This window comes from Octopus bimaculoides, chromosome 27, assembly GCF_046866305.1.
Source record: "Octopus bimaculoides isolate indiv1 chromosome 27, ASM4686630v1, whole genome shotgun sequence".
NCBI lineage: Eukaryota > Metazoa > Mollusca > Cephalopoda > Octopoda > Octopodidae > Octopus > Octopus bimaculoides.
The window spans coordinates 17957936-17980429 of record NC_142954.1 but is presented as its reverse complement, the minus strand read 5'-3'; the positions used below and the strand labels follow the sequence as shown (position 1 = coordinate 17980429).

The window sequence follows — 22494 nt, the reverse complement described above, 5'->3', positions numbered from 1 at the left end:
TAAACCGCCTCCCGAAGACAATAAGTGAAGGAACCCTGTTAGTATCATTCGATGTGAATTTGTACAATATAATCCCACACGATTAGGGTATAGAAGCGATGATCACCTTCTGCCTAGAAAAATACCCACAAGAGATGCCAGGACGCATGAACCACAGATTCATAATTGCAGCACTCCTAACACCAACCACCCCACACAGTGGACTGAGTGCTTTTTACGTGGCACCAGCACAGGGGGATTCAATGGTTGGGAAGCAAACTTGTCTATCACATAGCCACACCTGTCAATGCTTCAAGAAAACCTTACTGTATTATTACTTCAATCATTTGGCTTGTATTCCGTACATTAGCCTATGTCCCACATCGTACAACACCGGGTACTGGGGTGGAACCAGCAATGAGCTCCACTGTTGGTTAGGTGTTGCACTTTACAGAGGCCTGTTTCTTTTAGCATGTGACATAATAACTGAATAAATATATATATGTACAGTAATAGCTTAGTTGTATACTGTCAAGGATTCACCAAGTGACAAACAATAAGACCCCAATACCATCAGTTATTAGGCTCACCTAAAGTAACCTAGATTTTCAGTTGGTGATAGTAGCACTGACTGTTGCTAATCTAGATCTATCAATAATTATTCAATACAACAGTAATTATAGAAGCATATCAGGTATATGAATCAAGTAATGTGTGTGTATATATATTATGAATCGAGTAATGTGTGTGCTTGTGTGTATATATTATGAATCGAGTAATGTATGTGCTTGTGTGTATATATTATGAATCGAGTAATGTGTGTGCTTGTGTGTATATATTATGAATCTAGTAGTGTATATATTATGAATCTAGTAATGTGTGTATATATTATGAATCTAGTAATGTGTGTGCTTGTGTGTATATATTATGAATCGAGTAATGTATGTATGTGTATATATTATGAATCGAGTAATGTGTGTATATATTATGAATCGAGTAATGTATGTGCTTGTGTGTATATATTATGAATCAAGTAATGTGTGTGCTTGTGTGTATATATTATGAATATGTATCTATGAACATCAGTTTGTGTGTGTGTGTTTGTATATATTATGAATCTAGTAGTGACTGCATATATGTGTAAGTGTGTGTGTGTGCCTACCTTTCCATGTCTTCCTCATCACCTCTTCTTGCAACTTTGAAACCTGATTGGAAAAACAAAAGCCAGTCTTTAAATGTACACTATACCGAATTATGGAATGGAAGAGAATATTATATGTTGGGGTGGGGGCGGGGGCAGGATAGGAAAATGTGGATTTAACGTTTGAGGAGAAATTTGGTAATTTAATGAAACTAATCTAATCTAGCAAAAACGAAATATATTTTAATTAAAATGTATACATAGTCTCTTGCTAAGCTTTCTTACCAGAATAGCCTGCTGCTTATTTTGTGTCTTTCATGAGGATGTAAACACCAACACAGACGCACATATATCTGCAGTGGGACTGAATGGTTGGCAAGCAAACTTCTCTATCATATAACCACACCTGTCAATGCTTCAAGAAAACCTTACTGTATTATTATTACTTCAATCATTTGGCTTGTATTCCGTACATTAGCCTATGCCCCACATCGTACGACACCGGGTACTGGAGTGGAACCAGCAATGAGCCCCACATCGTACGACACCGGGTACTGGAGTGGAACCAGCAATGAGCCCCACATCGTACAACACCGGGTACTGGAGTGGAACCAGCAATGAGCCCCACTGCTGGTTATGTGTTGCACTTTACAGAGGCCTGTTTCTTTTAATGTAGAGTAATAGCTTAGTTGTATACTGTCAAGGACTCACCAAGAGTGACAAACAACAAGACCCCAAAACCATCAGTTATTGGGCTCACCTAAAGTAACCTAGATCTATCAATAATTATTCAATACAACAGTAATTATAGAAGCATATCAGATATACAACTAAGCTATCAGAGAACTGAATTAGTTATGAAGCTGCTGCAATTGATGAAATGGTTGACTAAACTGAAAGGTATAATGAATAAACATTCCAATTGGTCAAAACAACAGGGTCCCAAGTGGTATGCACGAATAAAAGGTGGTAAAAGCTAGAAGGGTAACACGAGTCGAACAAAGAAAAATATATGCATTTCAATGGTCAATAATTAAATTTAAATAAAAGAAAATTTGCTACAGATTCAGTTCAAGATCACAGCTCAGGTGGGCCTCTAAAGAGAAAGACCTATCATTACGAAAAGGGAGCACATAAGAAAATATTGAGGTGTTTGGCCCAAAACATTTACAAATCAAGTACGATTCCCTTAAGCATACATCTGTTTAAATTAGCATTAAAGTGTGTGTGTAGGAGGGGGGGCTTTGGATAGGCCTAACCATTCAATAGTATAGCTCATATTCCTCCTCTTCAAATCCTGAATATAATATGCCAATGCAGTAGAATTGGAGTATTTGGCATTCGAAAATGAGCTCATGTGGACCCGATATCTCCTTTTAAATTCAATAGTGCTGCCAATATATCCCCTAACCAAATTATTCTCCTCTCTAACACTACTACATTTACAGAGATTTTTTTTTTTTTATTAAGCAAAAACCCCCTAAGAGGACATAAGTTTCGGGGTCCTTGCATATTTAATAAGGTCTACATTTTCTCCTACAGGAGCATTCCTAAGCGCTGAATCATCAATGCCTGCCCCAGTGACACCTGAGCACTTCCAGCTGCTGTCCTATTTTTATTTTTGTTCTTTGGGGCATGAAAAGAGCACCATGCGAACGTGGTCGATGCCAGTAGCCCCTGACTGGCTCCAGATGAAGGACAAGGAATAGAAAAGAGAAAGGAAACCAAGAACTCTAGAGAAAAGAACAGAGTGATACACAAATGCCCTCACACCAGAATTACACTAATCGGTCTAGAATCCCCAACCAAACATAAAGCCCAGTAACTCCAACAACAGAATATCCACCAATTGATTACACAAACACAATATAAAACATCAACAGGATTTTTAACATTGGACAAATGCAGCGATTGAAGAGAAAATAAACAAGTTTTTATAGTCAGAGAAGAAGAGACATTGAAAGTTCCAAGTAGGCAATGTGTTATTACTGATTGAAAAAGCTACAAAGAAAGGAAACTTTGGTGAGGCTATAGACCCATTGGGGACAGAGGTAGATTATTATGGACATTTGTCACCTGTGGTGGATTTGTGAAACAGTAGATCCACAGTTTACTTAACAAAGATAATCCAATGATAAGCTTGATGCCAGACACATTTAAATGATACTACTCGGAAGTGATGTTCAGTAGTAGCCATTACATCCTCATATTCATTCGTTCTATGTTTTTACCCCCCACTTGTCTGTACGAGATGTAATGGGCGATAAATGACATTTCATTGCTCTTTCGGTTCGTTGGAGCAAAGTTTTCTTTTCAAAAATATTTATTACATTTGCTTTGTTCTGATTTATAGTAGCTTAATTTTCGACTTAGGATATGTTCAAGTTAAAAAATGGAGATTCACAAACTTGTAATGACCGGCACGAACTTTGCGGACAACCGAATATTTGCCAATAGACATACGTATATATGGCCGGGTGTTCACATTAAACCAAAAATTAAGACTCTTGTGTCAATTTGTTCGTGTAAAACGCGACGGTAAAAGACAATGGGTATAAAAAGAAAAAAGATTCTATTCTTTGCCTACCTTGTTGCAGCCATAATTCTTCAGCGGCTAAAATTACGTTACTTCAATCAGAGAGGGTCGATTCTGGAATGGCTTTACATGTATCAATAACATACATCGATTCGTAAACACTCAATCAGTAAAGCTAGCTGTATTTCTTTAGCCGCAGGTATTTCGTACGAAATGTATGTTTATTTTGTTTTTTTAAAATTAATTAATTATTATTTATTTAATTAATTTCGTCTTTGAGATTTAGGAGGGTTAGGAGTAGGAGGGGGACTGGAGTAGGAGGAAAAATGATAAAGCGAGGTAAAAACCCGCCAGGGTCAATGGTCCGGCAATGAAAGAAGTGAAAGGGGAAGGGGGGCGCGAACCCAGGCAGCCTCGACCACCTGTCGCGCCCCAACGCCCCTTCCACCTCTAGCACCACTGTTCCATCTTACTGGCGGCAATTTTATACGTGAAAATTAGGATTTATAAACCTAACTTTTCGCAGAATTCAATAAAAAAAAAATTATAGAACGACACCTTTTTGAAAAATAAATTGTAGAACGACACCTTTTTGAAAAAATAATTATAGAACACCTTTTTGATTAAAAAGAAATTTAATTCCTACAATGTTTGTTTGTTTATAGTTTCAGCTTAGAGCTGCGGCCGTACTGGTGCACCGCCGCCAATTTTCTCTGAGCCTCTTTCATTTGGCTGAGATATTTTAATTTATTTCTTTACATTTCTGATGTCTAGGGATGGATACTGATGTGTATTAGCGAGTTTTCGGGAGAATTTAAAAGGCAAATATGCCTTATCTTGTCTTATTCATTTTGCCCCAGCCAAGTTTGTCCTTTACATGCTCAAATAGAATTGGAGTTTAAATATGACATTTTTTAACTAAATTACTGTTGGTGTCTCGGTGGTCTTGTGGGTAAAGGCATATGTAGACACCAATAACATTCCGGGCAGGGTTCAATATCACCCAGGGCCTGCACTAAGGAGTTTTATGAAAATTTTTCACTTCATTTTTTATCTCACAGGGACTGACAAACATACACAAACAATTATATATGGAACATAAAACGATTATATATGTATATATACTCTTTTACTTGTTTCAGTCTTTCTTTTGACTGGCCATGCTGGAGCACCCCAGGACTTATTCTATCGGTCTGTTTTGCCGAACCGCTAAGTTATGGGGGGGGGGACATAAACACACCAGCATCGGTTGTCAATGATCCTCCCCCTACTGACCTGAAACTGAGACCCATCATTGCTGGCCCTGTTTGTGAAAGCCACCGTTTGAGCAACTTCCTCGACATCTTACTCAAACCGTTTCTAAAATATGTGAAAAGCTTCATCAGGGATGACTTAGACATGCTAAAGCACCTCCCGAAGACAATAAGTGAAGGAACCCTGTTAGTATCATTCGATGTGGTGAATTTGTACAATATAATCCCACACGATTAGGGTATAGAAGCGATGATCACCTTCTGGCTAGAAAAATACCCACAAGAGATGCCAGGACGCATGAACCACAGATTCATAATTGCAGCACTCCTAACACCAACCACCCCACACAGTGGACTGAGTGCTTTTTACGTGGCACCAGCACAGGGGGAGGTCAGTTTTGGAAAGGTTTCTACAGCTGGATGCCCTTCCAAATGCCAACCACTTTACAGCAGGTGTGTGAAATGGGCTAAAAAGCTTGGTTCATCTGTCACATGGGTCCTCTCGCAACATTTATACTGTCCACTTAGGATACACCGACCTAACCTCTGGCCAGAACCGAACGCCAATTTCCCTGAACTCTTGCGGGGTCACCATGTCTGTCCCAAGTGAAAGCCCCAATGCAAAAGTCACACGCACTAGTCGTCCTTCTGCTCACATGTCTGTCCTACTTGCAAGGCCCCTTGACCGTTCATACGTCATCACTTACCTTATACTTCCAACCTATCCCACCATCTTTGTCATATATTATGTGTAGTAAGAGGCTTGCTTCCCAACCACATGGTTCTGGGTTCAGTCTCACTGCGTGCCACCTTGAGCAAGTGTCTTCTGCTATAGTCTCAAACCGACCAAAGCCTTGTGAGTGGTTTTGGTGGATGGAAACTGAAAGAAGCCCATCGAATATATATGTGTGTGTCTCCTCATGTCTGTGTGTCTGTCTCCCATCACTGCTTGATAACTGGTGTTGGTGTTTATGCTCCTATAACCTAGCAGTTCAGCAAAGCAGACCAAAATAAGTGCTGGATTCGATTCATTCGACTAAACAGAATTTTTCAAGGCCATCACTTAGGGGCCGGTGTCGGTTTTTTGACATCCCTATAATGTAGTGGTTATGTAAAGGGAGATTTATGAAAAAAAAAAGAAACACCTCCTGTGTTCATAATGTCTACATACACACTCATACAAACATGTATATGGGCATACACACACAAACATATATGTGCATGTACGTACTCATATGTATACACATATCCACATATCCACACTCCAAACACTATTATGACAACTTACTGATTGTCCTATCTATATACATATATAAATAATGCTTTATTTACCTAATATTGAGGTCTCATTCTTTTGTTGTCACTTTATTATTATCATTATATATATATATATACATACATACATGTGTGAGCATGTATTGTACACGCCAGTTGAAATTTATAAGAAAACAACAGACAAAGACAGGTGTATGATCAACAAGCAAGTTATATTTGTTTGATGCTTGGCAAAAATGAGCCGACACTCTTCAACAGGAAAGAATGGAGAGCAGGGTATTAAGTAGTACCAGCATTGCTAGAAATAAGACTCTTATTTCAAGCAATGCTGGTACCATTTTGTACCTTCTGTCACTTTAGTGACATCTATAAATTTGCCTTTAGGCTGCTAAATTACTTATAAGTCACCCATATTATTTATATGACTGGCACCTGTGCCAGTGGAGCACTAACAGCACTGTCCAAGCGTGATCATTGCCAGAGCAGCTGTCTGGCTTCCGTGCTAGTGGCCCGTAAATAGCACCATTTGAGCGTGATCGTTACCAGCATCGCCTTAGTGGCACGTTAGAAAATCATTCGAGCGAGATCGTTGCCAGTGCCACCGGACTGGCTCGTGTGCAGGTGGCACGTAAAATACACCATTTTGAGCGTGGCCGTTGCCAGTACCGCCTGACTGGCCTTCGTGTTGGTGACACGTAAAAGCACCAACTACACTCTCGGAGTGATTGGCGTTAGGAAGGGCACCCGGCTGTAGAAACTCTGCCAAATCAGATTGGAGCCTGGTGTAGCCATCTGGTTTCACTAGTCCTCAGTCAAATCGCCCAACCCATGCTAGCATGGAAAGCGGACATTAAACGATGATGATGACGAATGTGTATTATATATATACTGTGACAATTATAAGGGTAGAAAATTTGGAAAAATTTTCATACCAGTGGCAAGCATGAGTAATAAAAGTCAATAAAGAAACATATTTTCAAATATAAGACTGTATAAGTATTTATACACAGAGAGGTTAACTATAAATAACTTTTGCTTTCATTCTCTTTGGAATTACCTTTTTTTTCGTGGTTTGGCTTTGGCCCCGCTTTCTTGCATGTAAGGCATCCTGCCAAGGGTCACCTCTCTGTGTACAAATACTTATACACTCTTATATATGTAACTGCCCGAAATGGTCGGGACTTCTGGAACTTGACTGAGGAAAGAAAGCCACGAATGACCCATCCTCTTTGGCCTGTCCTTCTAATTGTTGTTTCTCTTGTCCGCCTTTCAATCATCCATCTGTCCAGATGTTTTAATGCCCTCTCTTCTCTATTGCATTTTTGTTCCATATATATATATATGTGTGTGTGCAGGAGTGGCTGTGTGGTAAGTAACTTGTTTACCAACCACATGGTCCCGGGTTCAGTCCCACTGCGTAGTACCTTGGGCAAGTGTCTTCTACTATGGCTTCGAGCCAACCAAAGCCTTGTGAGTGAATTTGGTAGACGGAAACTGAAAGAAGCCCTTAACTCGACTAAAGGCGGTGCTCCAGTATGGCCGCAGTGAAGTGATTGAAACAAGTAAAAGAGTATATATATATATATATATACATACATATATATATATATATATACATATATATATATATATTGGAGGATTTGTTTTGAAGTTTGAAAATACACCTGAATCTCAAAACGTGTGGTCGTTTGTAAATTTTGTAATAGATGTGTGGTAAGTAGCTTGCTAACAAACCACGTGGTTCGGGGTTCAATCCCACTGCGTGGCATCTTGAGCAAGTGTTTTCTACTATAGCCTCGGGCCGACCAAAGCCTTCGTCTTTCTGGAGTAGTTTTAATGCGACTGAAATTCTGTGAGAATGTTTGACTTCGTGGCCAAAGAAACGGAAATTAGGAGGACAAAACGCTTTACGTTCTGAGTTCAATTTACACGGGGTGGGGGAAGGATACGTAAACTGAATTAAATTAGTAGGAAAAATCTTACATTACGCAATGATTAGGTATATTAGGAAACCAGTATGCTTTTCAATCTCTTTAACAACTCCCAACAATGACTTTTATTCCCACCTCAGTTTATCTAATTGCATATATCTATCGTTACTTTTCATAAAAAGACTTTACTTTGTTTTTCTTCTTATATTTCCACGTGTGTTTCTATTTTGTGCCATATTTCTATTATATTTCACTACACGTGAGAATGAAAATGCCACAAACACCAAACTCTACAGTTAAAAGTCTCAACGAAGAGACTCTTAAGGAACTGAGAGAGATGAACACGAATTTGAGACTTTTGATTAGCAACACTGATGAACTCACTCGCTCCACACAAGAGGAAAAGAAGAGAAAGAACAATCCCTGGAACAGCTCAATCAACATTTGTCCGAATTATGCACCACTCTTCATTCTTTACTACATAATAATTGCTTAAATGAAAATCCACCTACAGGTGATACACAAGATAGAAGCCCATCCCCCTTCACTAGCAATTAAAAACCGCATTATACACATATAGAATGAAAAACTTAAAGCCAGAAAGGTTTCTTTCTGAAACATGATCAAAAACAAGCACAAGGCAGAAATTTATGAACACTGGTTAAATTCTGCCTCATAAACTCCAAATTAAACGTATTCCAAACGAACAGGACCAACAAAGACAATTAAGGGAGAAACTAACACTTGGAAAACATGAAGACAGAAATAGAACTGCTTAAGCTTAGAGCGCTGAGCAATGAAGAAAAATTGAAGAACATAGATGAGGAAATCTACAACGAATTAAAGAAACATTGAGATGGTCAACGCTTGGAAAGTGTCTTTAAACTGTGGCAAACAACTTGTGAAGCTGAAGAAACAAACTCGCTACAAGGCTGGCAAAGACAAAGCAATTTGTTTATTAACTACGAAACACAGTTCATCGTAGAATAGGCATCGGATAAGCCCTTGCTGAAGGAAAATAAAGCAAAAACATACACAGAAATGAACCCAAGCTTATCGAACACAAACCAGAGACGGACAAGGGGGGCAACTCCACAGACATTACGTTCCCAAATAACTTAAACAACAATCAGAAAATCTGGACGGAATCTTCATGGCATTCAAGTAATCCTGTGGAACTCCTAGAAAAGCTCCTTAATGTATCGTTCTACAAAACACATAGAATATATAGGAGAAGAGAAAACAACAAGGAGTGTATATTTATTTCTCAGTCTATAGAATAACATAAATTATTTACATGCTTTTAAGTTAGAAAATAATTTGCCAAGATATTGGAATTTTGTTATTGTTAAATAAAATTTCATCAAATTGTTTCTCTGTCATTTATGACCCTCCCTCTGTGTGTGTGTGTGTGTGTGTGTGTGTGTGTGTGTGTGTGTGTGTGTGTGTGTGTGTGTGTGTGTGTGTGTGCGTGTGCGTGTGCGTGTGTGTGTGCGTGTGCGTGTGCGTGTGTGTGTGCGGAAAGGTTTATGTTCTTTTTTTATTTGTTTTGGGCACGTAATTCATTGTTTTTGTTTTCTATATTAATTTTCTGCTTTTTCCTCTCTCTCCCTCTCCCCCTCTCTCCCTAGAAAAAGATCCCAACCAGACAGCCACCTGGACGCCTTTGAGAACGAACTATGGGATACTATTAAGAACCTAACATTTAAACGACACCCACTAAGGAACAATACTTCCAAAGAAGCTTAAAGGACCTACTACACAAACTGAAATCGCAAATGGGAATTATTGTACGCTCCAACAAAACCAGGAACTCTTAATTTGGATATTAATTTATACCATCGGTTGTTGCTTAAGGAAATAACGAAAAAAATACAAAATAGTACCTAATAACACCTGGATATTAAAGAGGAGGAAAAGAAATAAAGGAGGAGAGTGATGGATTTGTCATCCCCACAAGAAAGAAGAGAGAGAATACAAGGGAGAGTTCTGTAGAGACAAAGAAAGGTAAGGAAGGGTTTCTTGGTGGTGTATGGGAAGGGTGGAAGGTAGTGGTGAGAGTGAAGCTGTCAAGAGAAAGATCTGATATGGCTGATGGAGGTGTTTGGATACCTGAGGAAAAGATATGAGAGATTTATGGGTGCATTTTCTCTTGGACATGTGAAATTGTTAGATGTGTGCTGGTTGGATGAGGGTTCACCTCATGTAGTGGAATATGAGAGGTTGAAAGGAACAGAGATACCAAAGTACAAGAACTTTTAATTGGAGAAAAAAAAAGAAAGAAAAAGACTGTGGAAAATAATGTACATATATAGACGTTGTTAATGAAAAAGGAAAAGACTGTTAAAAATGTAACCACTCGACTATGGGGGTCGAGTGGGGCATTGTGCCTCATTTTCATTCTTTCATGTTATCATTCGTTTCTTTTATTTCTTCTTCTGTTTCTAATTTTTAGTTCCCCGAGTTTGTTTTGTCACGTTTTGTATTGTCTTTGTTTTGCATTTGTCGACGAGCATCTTCGTGTAGCCCTTTATGGGTAATAAAAAAATTAGCTCTGTGCGTTATAGTGTTTGTTTGGTGCTTTTTGCTTTCTTGGATTGTTTTGTGGGAGATGTTGTGTGCTGAGGGTTGTTTTGTGTTGCTTTGCAGCAGTTTTTTTTAGTATAACACCAAACATTATTTGGTGGGCGTTACTGACTAACGAAAAATGAAGAGCTATGCGGCAGCAACGGGGAGTCAGGTTCCTGTCATCCCGAGCATGCTGGAACAAAAGTAAATATGTTGCGATTCAAAAATCGCTTCAAAAATTTAAGAAATATAAAGATATGGTAAAGAGAGAGGGGTCAAACGTAAAGTTGGCCCCATCAGAGGAGGACAAGGTGAAGATTGAAAAAGTTTTGTACTCCATTAATTTGCTTTCTAAGAAAAATAAGAGATTTGAGAATGCAGCAAAGGAGGAGGTGGAAGAATGCCTAAAAGATTTAAAAGAAAATATAACGTTTTTTACAAGAGGAAAAGAATATGCTTCACATTTGTCTCAGAAGAGGTGGCAAAAAGATGCGCCACTAAGGTAATAAGGGGAGAAAAATGGATACTTCTTATTTCTTTATTTCCCACAAGGGGCTTTTTTTATAGTATGCAAAGTACCTGACATTACATATTAGTGTACAAGACCTTGCCTAATATAATTTAGCAATTATTATACACAGTCATTGAACTAATAAAGACTGCTCGAACATGAATTGCACATGGATATCATAATTACTGGATACTAGTTGGGCAGAAGTATCCATAAAAAATGGATACTTCTGTCCAACTACCAGGGGAAATGAGCGACTAGGATTAGGGTGGGCAGGATCCCACCGAGAATCGAACCAGAGTGGATATTAGCAATTTTCATCGCAAATGAGGAAGAAGATAACGAAGAGGTGAGAGTAATTATGATAAACCAGACCCAACAAGTGAATTGTTGGGGCATGGTTTAGAGATAATTTTTATGATGAGTCAGAAACAATACCAGAAACATTGGAGCTGCTAAATGAAGACAAACTGGATGTAATGTTAGAGGGGAGGCCTCCAAAGTGCTATGAGAGTGGTGAAAAGGGGCACATTAGAAGAAGGTGCCCCAGAATAGTTATGGAAATGCAGAGGTAGAAACACCGCCTCCATATGGGGAAAAATAATATACGTTGGACGAGGTCCAAGAAATGCAACAGTGAAGGCACAGTTTTAGAGGGCAGAGGTTGCCAGAGAGATTTCAACACAAACCCTCCAGACAGAATAAATAATGCTACTACCGGAGAACCGCGAAAATTGTAATGGAGGAGATTCCAGCCGGGTACGGCGTTATTTGGATGGCAGCAGCGGTAATTTATGATGAGGAGGAAGAGGTAAACATGCTAAGTATGAAAAAGAGAGAGGCCCTGAAGTGGAAGGGTCAAACGTTAGAATTATTGGTACAAGCTTCAAACGGAACGTTAGAAGCAGGGCCCGACCGAATATTCATAGAGGAAGGACTTAACGCAAGAGTGTCGGTAGAGGGACGTCGACCCAGGTGCTTCAACTGTGGAGAAAAGAGTCATGTCCACTCTGAGTGTGAAAAGGTAAAGAAACCGTCACAAAAAAGAACCGAAGTCCCTCCCCAACAAGAGAAAGACTAACAAGAGAAAAACAACAAAGGAAAAGTAGCAGAAAAAGTAGAGAAAACACAAGATAAAGAAAATATGGAAGGAGAAGATGACATGGAATTTAGCGTTGTATCACATAAAAGAAAAAAAAAACCCTCACCCCAGACACCCCTCTCCTGACAAGAAAAAGAGAAAAAACATTGCAGAACACACATAAAAAACAACCCCATTCACTTCCAAACCCACCCCAACCCTCCCCCAAAACACACACACACACACACACAGGGGGGTAAAATAGCTTCGTACAGTACGAAGAAGAAAGTCCTACACGATTTGATAAGAAAGAATTATTCAATGTGGAGACCGCTGGAAAACAAACCGCCACATTTAGGGCTGGCAAGAAGTGGATATTGAACACTTCGAACAGTTAAAAAAAAAAGATAACGAGAGGATATTTATGATGTAAGTGAAAGAGAAAATCGTGCTGGCACCAGCGGCTACACCAGAAACGGAAGAAACGGAAGGAGGTGACGACAAATGTTGTGCAGCCTCTCCCCGAGTTTAAAAGGCAAGTTGTTCAACTTTTACCATGGAGATTAAGTTAGGTTGTGTAAATGTACGTGGCCTGGGATTGAAATGGAAGCAAACAAGCCTCCTGGACGACCTCAGGTCACAAAAAATAGATATATGTGTCGTGACTGAGTCCAAGTTGAACAGGCCACAGGCGTTCTCGCCTCTTCTAAACGACTATGAGAAATTTATTTCTCCTAGTCGAGGAGGAAGCGGGGGCGTGGTGGTGCTGGTCAGAAAAAGCTTGAAAGTACAGGTAAGTACAGTCTTTCTGGACCCAGAAGGTAGGCTGGTCGTCCTAGATGTGATACATATGAGTAAGCAGTCCTTCAGGTTGGTAGCAGTCTACGCTCCGCAAGAGAGTAGACAAACGTTGTTTTTTCTTTTTTCCGAGACCTGGAGAGCTTCCTAGTAATGTCTAAAACTTTAGTTTTAACAGGACACTTCAACGCTATTTTCGACGCGTAAATGGATAGTGTAGGCTCGACCAATAGAAAGAGAAGTCCTAGCCTAAAAAGGCTACTAGCGAACTATAACCTAGTAGACAGGTACAGACTGGATGAACCGCTCGTTCCACAGTGGATGTGGTCTAATAACGACGGTTCACTCAGGCCTTACTTAGATAAGGTATTTACAAAAGACAGAGATAGAAGCACAGTTAGTTGTCCACGCTTTTGTTGTACCTCTTACACAGATCACAAATTCGTGACATGCGAGGTACACCTAGCTAAGTGCCATAGACAGGGACCAGGGTACTGGAAGATGAACAAGTCTATTTTGACTAGTAAAGTCTTCCGTACTCGGGTTAAGGAGTTAGTTCAGAGGGCATTATGCAGAGCCATCGTAAATAATAGATAGTGGTGTGCCCTCAAGCGAGCCATTCATTCAGAGTCTCTTAGATTTAGTAAAGAGCTAAGTTTAGAGAAGACTAGAATAGAAGGGCAATTAATTAAGGAATTAGAGGAGGCCATGGCATCCGGCTCTGCATCCAGAGTATTGGTGGCGAGAACGGTGTTACACCGTCACCTCAAAGTCAAACATGAAGGGTGTAGAATCAGGGCTAAGTTATGTGTGTTAGGCAGAGAAGGTAGAGAGTCGGAGAGGCAGAGAAGCCTCTGTACAATTTTTAATTGATGAACAGGGGCGTATGATCAAAGGACAGGAGGAGATGCAGAAGGCCTTTCACCAGCATTTCGCCCAGTTATTTGGGACGAGTGAGGAGTTGGACTGTGGGGAGCCCTTAAGGGATTTCCTGGCTGACAGGCCACCAGTCTCAGCGCGGGAGGTGAAATGTTGTGAAAGGCCGATTACAGCTGCGGAGGTCGAGGAGGTGCTGGCTGAATGCTCCCGGGACAAGACGCTGGGGCTGGATGGTCTGCCCTACGAGTTTTACAGTAGTATGCCGGACTTGTTCGGACACTTGCTATTGAAGTCCTGCAAGTTGAACCACAACCTATTGAAGTCCTGCAAGTTGAGCCACAAGTTCAACTACAATTTTTTGAACTCCCACCAGTTGAGTCACACTTCCTGCTGAACCATTTGATAGAGTAGATTTTGAACAATAAAGTTGTCGATTACAAGTTTCTAACATACCAATTACTGGTTCATTGCATTTTCTATGAGAGTGACAATGGAGTGTTTGTAACACATTGCTAAATAAATATCGTTAAACTACCATTAGCTTAGCTATATGCTTCTGGAATATCAACAGCTCAGTTACAAACCAAAGAAATATCAAGCACTGACCTTTTGTTTCTTCTCTATGGGTTAGTAAGGAGAGGGGTAGAGCCCATGTCCAAAAATACTGATCTCTGAGACTGGTGAGGTCAATATATTTGGTGTTAACGTTGACCGTCTGCAAGCTGATGTCTTCAAGAAATAACAAGGTATCTCTACATGTCAACAACAGACCTACCAATATTTGAGCCATCAACAGGTAAACTAGTTACAGTTGAGCCATCAACAGATCAACTAGTAACAACTGAGCCATGATCTACAGACAGTTGAACTATCAACAGGTGAAAATGCTGAAAACTAGTATAATGAAAGCTGAACTATGGGCCTCAATGTGGTCACATGATCTGATAAAATAGTAGCCAAATTCCTCTCTAGCTGTACCTTATTGTAAAAAGGTAAGACAAATAATGTAGTCCCAGATACATTGTGTAAAAATAAAATGTGATGATCCTGGCCAAAACACCAATCATAGGTCTGCTTGATCAAAGTTGATCTGGGGTTAAACAACAACAGGTGAGCCGCCTACACTTGTGTCATTAATAACTAGATCGCTACAACTGAGTCACTAACACTTGAACCACCAACAGCTGAACAACAAACAGATGAGCTGTCAACAGCTGAGTCTCTGGCAGCTAAGCCACAATCAACTGAGTCACCATTTGCTGAGCATTGTGCATTTTGATATTTGTCAGGAATTTTCTGTAATTTTGTGTCAATCTTAATTTATTCTACCAACGGTCATTAAATAAGACAATTCAATGATATGTCACCAAAAACTATGAATAAGTATGCGAAGAGTGAGTAAAAATACTGTAAAAGAACAAAAATGCCAGCACAAGGGCCAGTCCTTGTAGCAGTGTGGTAACTTATGTCCCTGAGACATATTAATGAAATGCAAGATCCTTGTAAGGCTTCCATGCTGGACAGGTCAAAAAATAGAGGCCAGACCAATATGGGCCACTTCATCCCAGTAGTAAAAATGGGTTTGCATAAAGCTGACAGCCCTACATAGAAAAAAACAAGGTACAGAAGCGTTGATGACAATTCAAAACCAAGAAGTGAGAGAGGAAGGCTTTTTTTCCCTCAGGGAAACTTATGATGCAGTTTAACAAAATCCAAAATGAATCTGCAAGGCTGACACCCCTTCTGAACATGAGAGAAATTCTTCAGATTAGATGGTTGGTTAAAATTAGAAATAAAGAGCTGTGGTAGAAGTGGTAGGTACCAGTGGAGGAACAGATCCTGAAGCACAATGTCGAATGATTTGGATTGGACTGGATTGCCCTTGCTCAGTCCACAACTGGATGAAAAACTCAGCTTTGTTCTCTCTGCCAGAGACTGAGTTGAGATCATACTGGTTTGATGAGCCCACTCTGCCGCACTGGTTTGAAGATCATACTGGTTTGATGAGCCTACTCTGCTGCACTAGTTTGACATGACTTGGCGGAGGGATGCAGATTTTATACCCAGGAATAGTTAAATTGTATACATGGACGCCAATACTCAACTGGTACTTATTTTATTGACCCTGAATGGATAGGGCACACATTAAGGAAACCAATATCCTGAATTACATGGCTGGTTTTCATTCGGAACCCACAAGGGAGTCAGAAGACAGGATACCCTAAAAACAGTCAGAGGTAGGATACTGGTGTATAGTGACACTGTACACCCCTCCTGGTAAAAAGTGGTAGTAGCCAGCCATTGTAAATAGACCAGTAACCAGTCGACAGGGGAAGGTCAAAAGGTCGAGAGTACGTGTAGACTGTTTTGACAGCTGTGTCTGTGCTGATATACTCTTTTACTCTTTTACTTGTTTCAGTCTTTTGACTGTGGCCATGCTGGAGCAACTGTGATAATGAGTGGATGTTGTAAAGATCCAACCTTTTGAGGATAATAACACTGTACAACTGGGGGTTGTGGAGTGTCAGATAGAAACGTCCTATCGATGACTTCAGAATGAAACAATATCTGTCAGAGCAAAAACCGATGTCAAAAGACAGATACAACAGTGGCCAAAGACTGCTTTATGACAGTGGCGATGACAGAAAACAAAAGTTAAAAAAAAAAAGGCATTCACACTGAGAGTTTAATCTAATTCATGTGGAAAATTAAATGCCTCGACAAAAAAAGAAACAAAAATCTCATTGTGTAAAGTTTAAAAAATCCTAAAATATGGAAGACTTGTTAGCTGGGATAGCTGAGTTGCAAAAATAGCAACAACAACAATTCAAAGAACAATGAGAACAACAACAGGGATTGCAGCAGCAAATGATACAACTAATGAAGTTGCTAACGAAATTGGAGAAGACATGACAAATGAATGTCTTTATGGAGACCTGCTGAAAGTTAGCAAGAAGATCAGGCAAAGATGGCTGCGACTATCTGGTCACTGCATGCACCACCCTGAACTGGAAGCATCCAAATTAGTCTTGTGGAACCCATTTCATGATGTAAGAAGAGGAAAATGTCGTCACATATTGACAACTTGATTGCAGACACTGGCCTGGAATGTATCTGACAGCTGTTTCGATTCAAAAGTCTATAGATAAATAATTTATAAAATTAAAATCGAGGCAGTATGGCGAGTGAACTTTGTTGCTGCGGCCCAGGTTAGAACTTGGCCATAAGGAATAAAGGATGAGTGGTTGACTCAGCATTGTTTTACTCGGTGCAAAGGCTCAAACTTATTGAACAGAGAGAGAGATCAAATCACAACCAAGCTTTTTGTGAAGGGTGTAACCACATAGGGACATATTAAGGTTAATGATTTGACTTTAATAAAGAAACCAAAAGGTGCTCATTAATTTAATTTTTCATTATAAATTATGAAAATTTAATCAAAACAATTTTGATTATTGGTTAGAGTTGATCCGTTAGAAATAACAACCACATCATCATCCGTTGTCTATGCTGGCATAAGTTGGACAGTTTGAAGTGAACTTGAAAGTGGGGAGCTGCACCAGGCTCCAGTCTGATTTGATATGGTTTCAAAAGCTGAATGCCCTTCCTAACGCCAACCACTTTACAGAGTGTGCTGGGTGCTTTTCCATGATGCCACATGGTTGCTTTTATATACTGTCTTAAATAAGAGACACATTGAGAAATTATACCCTAGAAATCGTTAAAAACGATGAGGTGGTCAAAATGGCGATCATGGCTGGAATATTCTTAATCATAGACCAGTTCAATAAAGGCTGACCCACTAGAAACAGCAGCCAAACCTTTCTAAAATTATACACTATGTCTTAAATGAAAGACACATTGAATAATGTAGATATCCCTAAAAAGGTGGAGTGGAATAATCATGATCATAGATAAGCTTGATCAAGGTTGATCTGCTAGAAGTAGCAGTTAAATCTCCCTGAAATCATATACTGTCACTGTCTTAAATGAAGGATACATAGGATAATATAGTCCGAGATATCCCAACAAAACAGAGTGGTGGTAGTCATAGTCGGAATAGGCCTTGGTCATTGGGTAATGAACGTTGATCTGCTAGAACTAGCAGCCAAATCTCCCTCAAAATCATACATTTTAATGTCTTTAAATTGCACTGTGTAATATAGTCCTAGATATCCTTAGAATGATGTAGTAGTGATGGTCATGTTTGAACAATAACCTTGACCAAGGTTGATTCCACAGAAGTTATCAGAAGGTCACAGCAGCTGCACCAGTCCATAATTCCTTCCTCGGAACCAACTACTCGACAGAGAGGGGCATCAAAACTATTCCTCGCCCTTCCTACAGTCCAGGCATTGCTCCCTGTGACAAGGTTCCCGGACACCTTCATTTCGAAGGACTTCCATGGAGCCTTCACAAAGTAGTCAGGGCACTACAAGTGCTTCAAAGTCAGAGGGTTCTGCTTTGAAGGAGATTAAAGGACTTAATTAAATATCCTGGTTAAGGTCACAGTACAGTCACACTGTAAAAAAACTGAACTACTATAGGCGTAGGAGTGGCTGTGTGGTAAGTAGCTTGCTTATGAACTACATGGTTCTGGGTTCAGTCCCACAGCATGGCACCTTGGGCAAGTGTCTTCTACTATAACCTCGGGCTGACCAAAGCCTTGTGAGTGGATTTGGTAGACGGAAACTGAAAGAAGCCCGTCATATATTTATATATTTATGTGTGTGTGTGCGTGTGCATCTGTGTTTGTCCCCCCAACATCGCTTGACAACCGATGCTGGTGTGTTTACGTCCCCGTAACTTAGCGGTTCAGCAAAAAAAACCGATAGAATAAGTACTAGGCTTACAAAGAATAAGTCCCGGGGTCGATTTGCTCGACTAAAGGTGGTGCTCCAGCATGGCCACAGTCAAATGACTGAAACAAGTAAAAGAGTACTAACCTCCTAGTTGTTTGTCTAGAAACCACTTCACTCAACCATCAGCACCATTGACCATTGTACAGTTTCACCTGTCTTAGTTCCTGGTTCAAACCTTGACATGGTTAGTTCCTTTTACCTTTTGTTCTCCAGGAGCTGGTAACAATAAGGTGATTAATTCAGTAGAATATCTTCCTAAGGCCCTACAAATGGCATTATGATTCTTCAAATTATTGAACTTTTTAATATTTGCCAAATATTTTCTGTAATTTTTTAAATTTATTAAATTAGGATCAAAAGATTTCCTTTCTTGGAACAGAAGGAAGGCAGTTTAACCCCAATTTTTTTTTATCATTTTGTCAAAAAAGGAACAGCAGTACCCGTGACCAGGTGTTGTGCTTCAGCAAATTTGGTGCTGAATCTGTGTTTAATGTAAAGGAAAATAGATCAGTTTGAAAATATTGATATCCAGGTCATAGAAGCAAAGTTTGAAGGGAATGGTAGTGATTTCCTTTGATTTCTGGATAGAAGCAAACACAACAACCAGAACTGTGGTATTGAGCAGAATATTTGCTATAACGATATTTCTGCTTCAGCAACTCAGTGCTGAATCTGTGTGAAATGTAATGGAAAATAGGTCAGTTTCAAAACATTGATGTCCAGGTCAGAAAAGCAAAGTTTGAAGGGAATAGTAGCCATTTCCTTAGATAGAGGCAAATGGGAAATAACACTGAACAAAGACCAAAACAAAAAAATGTTACACAATGTTATTCAACTTAACAGTTTGTACTGGGTATTTTTTACATGGCACCAGCACTAGTGAGGTTATCATGTGACCTTTAAGTGCCCTCAACTGAGGGGCAAGGAGTAGTATTGAAGGAGGTGGCTTTATGCCAAGTGATGAGAGGTTTAAAGTATGCTGGTAAACAGGAACAGGCGTCTTTCTGTAAGAAATAACACTTACTGACCAAAGACCAAAAAAAGAAATTCATCACAGTGTTATTGGGCACTGAGCAGGATGAGAAACAAAACTCAACAAAGGGGCAGAAGAGTTCAAGAGAGTCAGAGGACCCTCCAGTATTGTGTAAGAAACAAAATGAGAAGAAAAGGGGATGACTACTTTATATGTGGAAAGATGAACAGAATGAAAGGAGAGCAAATATTCTGCTCAATACCACAGATTTTCTTCTTGTCTTTGGTCAGTGAGTGTTACTTCCTATTTGCTTCTGTCTAGAAATCAAAGGAAATGACTACCATTCCCTTCAAACTTTGCTTTTCTGACCTGGACATCAATGTTTTAAAACTGACCTATACTCCATTACATTTCACACAGATTCAGCACTGAGTTGCTGAAGCAGAAATATCGTTATAGCAAATATTCTGTTCATTATCTCAGATTTATTTGTCAGTTGCTTGACCTTAACTACTTGAGTAGTTGGGGAGCATCATAGCCATGTGTTGAGAGGGTTAATTTAGGGTTTGAATAAATGTCAGAAAAGCATAGTTTGAAGGAAATATTAGCCATTTTTCATACTTTCTAGGAGTAAGCAAATAGGAAATAACAGTTGCTACCCAGAGAGGCAAAAACCATGTTACACAGTGTAATGAACGAGATGAGAAATAAGGAAAGCTTGTAACGATGTAGAAAGTTTAAAAACCCTTTATATTTTGGGAGTAAAGTCCTATATTCAACAGAATACAATCAAAGAAAGATGTATTTACATAGCTCCAGCCAATTTTGCTAAGTTCTGCATTTCTCTGACTGTATTCTTCGGAAGATGGGCATTTGTACCCAAAATGTTTTTTTTTTTAACTTTCTGTATTTTTAGAAGCTTTCTTTATTTCTCAGTTTATTCATGATTCTACCTCTGTACTACAATACTTCGAGCAAACTACAACACTCTTCTGTGAAGCTGTAGGCATTAGAAAGGGCATCCAGTTGGAAGGGAAACCAGTTAGGAAGGGAAACCACGCCAAAGCAGATATCAGTGCCAGATGCTGTCTTCTGGTTTGCCAGCTCCTGTTGAACCATCTAACTCATGCCAGCATGGGAAACAGACATTAAATGATGATGATGATGATGATTATAACAATAACTGCAATGTCATCAATAATAATAATAATAATAATGGTCAACATGGCACAAACTCAAGGTCTTGTTGCCATAGCATTCAGAATGTAACAGACAGTAACATAAGCATGAACATGCTTTGTTTTCTTGCTACCTTCTGAAAGGAAAAAAAAAAAAAAACTACAATGACAGACAGCTACCAGTAGCAGAATGTACACCAAAACAGCAGCACCAGCAACAACATCCTTGTGGTGTGACATGTGCAAAAGATCAAGTTACCAACTGGCAATGTTTGAAGCAACAAACCAACAGGTATGTAGTCATGAAATAATGGTACAATGGTACTAATTTAACCTTGAATATTTCAACAGCAGCAAGTATCAAGCAAGATCTGTTCAGTACGTGGCTGTCTTAAGAATAGCAGATAATGCTAGAATGTGGCTTTTTATGATTCATCAACTACATATCTCTCAAGGATGTTCAAGTCTTGTGGAAAATGCCTATTACTGCCAATTTCAATTCAGTGAAAAATGAGATGTAGGTGTGTGTGTGTGTATTATTGTCATCATTTTAACGTCTTTTCTTCCCATGCTTGCATGGGTCAGACTAGTTTAGTTGAGGCAGATTTTCTACAGCTGGATGTTCTTCCTGTCACCAACCTTCACCAGTTTCCGAGCAAGGTAATACTTTTCCATGGTCAGACATGCTTTTCACCAAAGATGGAAACAAACGACACCGCTTGTACGACAGGGATGCTCGTTTACAACCATCACATAATACAAGGCAAGGGTCCACACATATTTTTCTATGTCTCCCTTTTTTTCAGGCACAGCTTGATGCATTGGTGAACAGTGAAAGGTGTTGGGAAAAAAATAGACAGAAGCTATGGTTGTGAAAAAGTTAGCTGACATGGAGGACTGGAAGCTATCTGAGCATTTGTTTCACATTTTGGTACAAGGCCAGCAATTTCAGGGGAGAGGTTAAACCGATTAAATCAACCCCAGTGCTCAAATGTTACTTATTTTATTGACCCCCAAAGGGATGAAAGGCAAAGTCAAGCCATATTGGTGCACCACCTTGAAGGGTTTCAGTTGAACAAATTGACCCCAGGACTTATTCTTAAACCTACTACTTGTTCTATTGGTCTCTTTTGCCAAACTGCTACGTCATGGGAATGTAAGCACACCAATACCAGTTGTCAAGTAACGATGGGGGCGGACACAGACATACATATATATTTATGATGGGCTTCTTTCAGTTTCCGTCTACCAAATCAACTCACAAGGCTGGCTTTGGTTGGCCTAAGTAACCTTGGGCCAACCAAAGCCAGCCTTGTAGTAGAAGACACTTGCCAAGGTGTCACACAGTGAGACTGAATCTGGAACCATGTGATTGGAAAGCAAGCATCTTACCACACAGCCACACACACAATAGGTTCCTTCCAGTTCCTATCTGCCAAATTCCCTGACTTTGATTGATTTAGGGGTACAGGAGAAGGCACCTGCACAGGGTGCCACACAGTGGGACTGAACCAGAGACTACATAGTCA

At 39.7% G+C, this 22494-nt stretch overlaps 1 long non-coding RNA gene across 1 annotated transcript in view; it reads right to left on the bottom strand.

Annotated features, from left to right (window-relative positions):
• LOC149130870 (uncharacterized) overlaps positions 1 to 22494 on the bottom strand; it is a 506474-nt gene that overhangs the window by 3656 nt on the left and 480324 nt on the right. Inside the window, exons 3-4 of the long non-coding RNA XR_016238598.1 lie at positions 3708 to 5854; positions 1142 to 1184 (exon numbers count right to left, since the gene is read on the bottom strand). This is a non-coding gene — a long non-coding RNA (uncharacterized LOC149130870). The remainder of the gene's footprint in view (positions 1 to 1141; positions 1185 to 3707; positions 5855 to 22494) is intronic.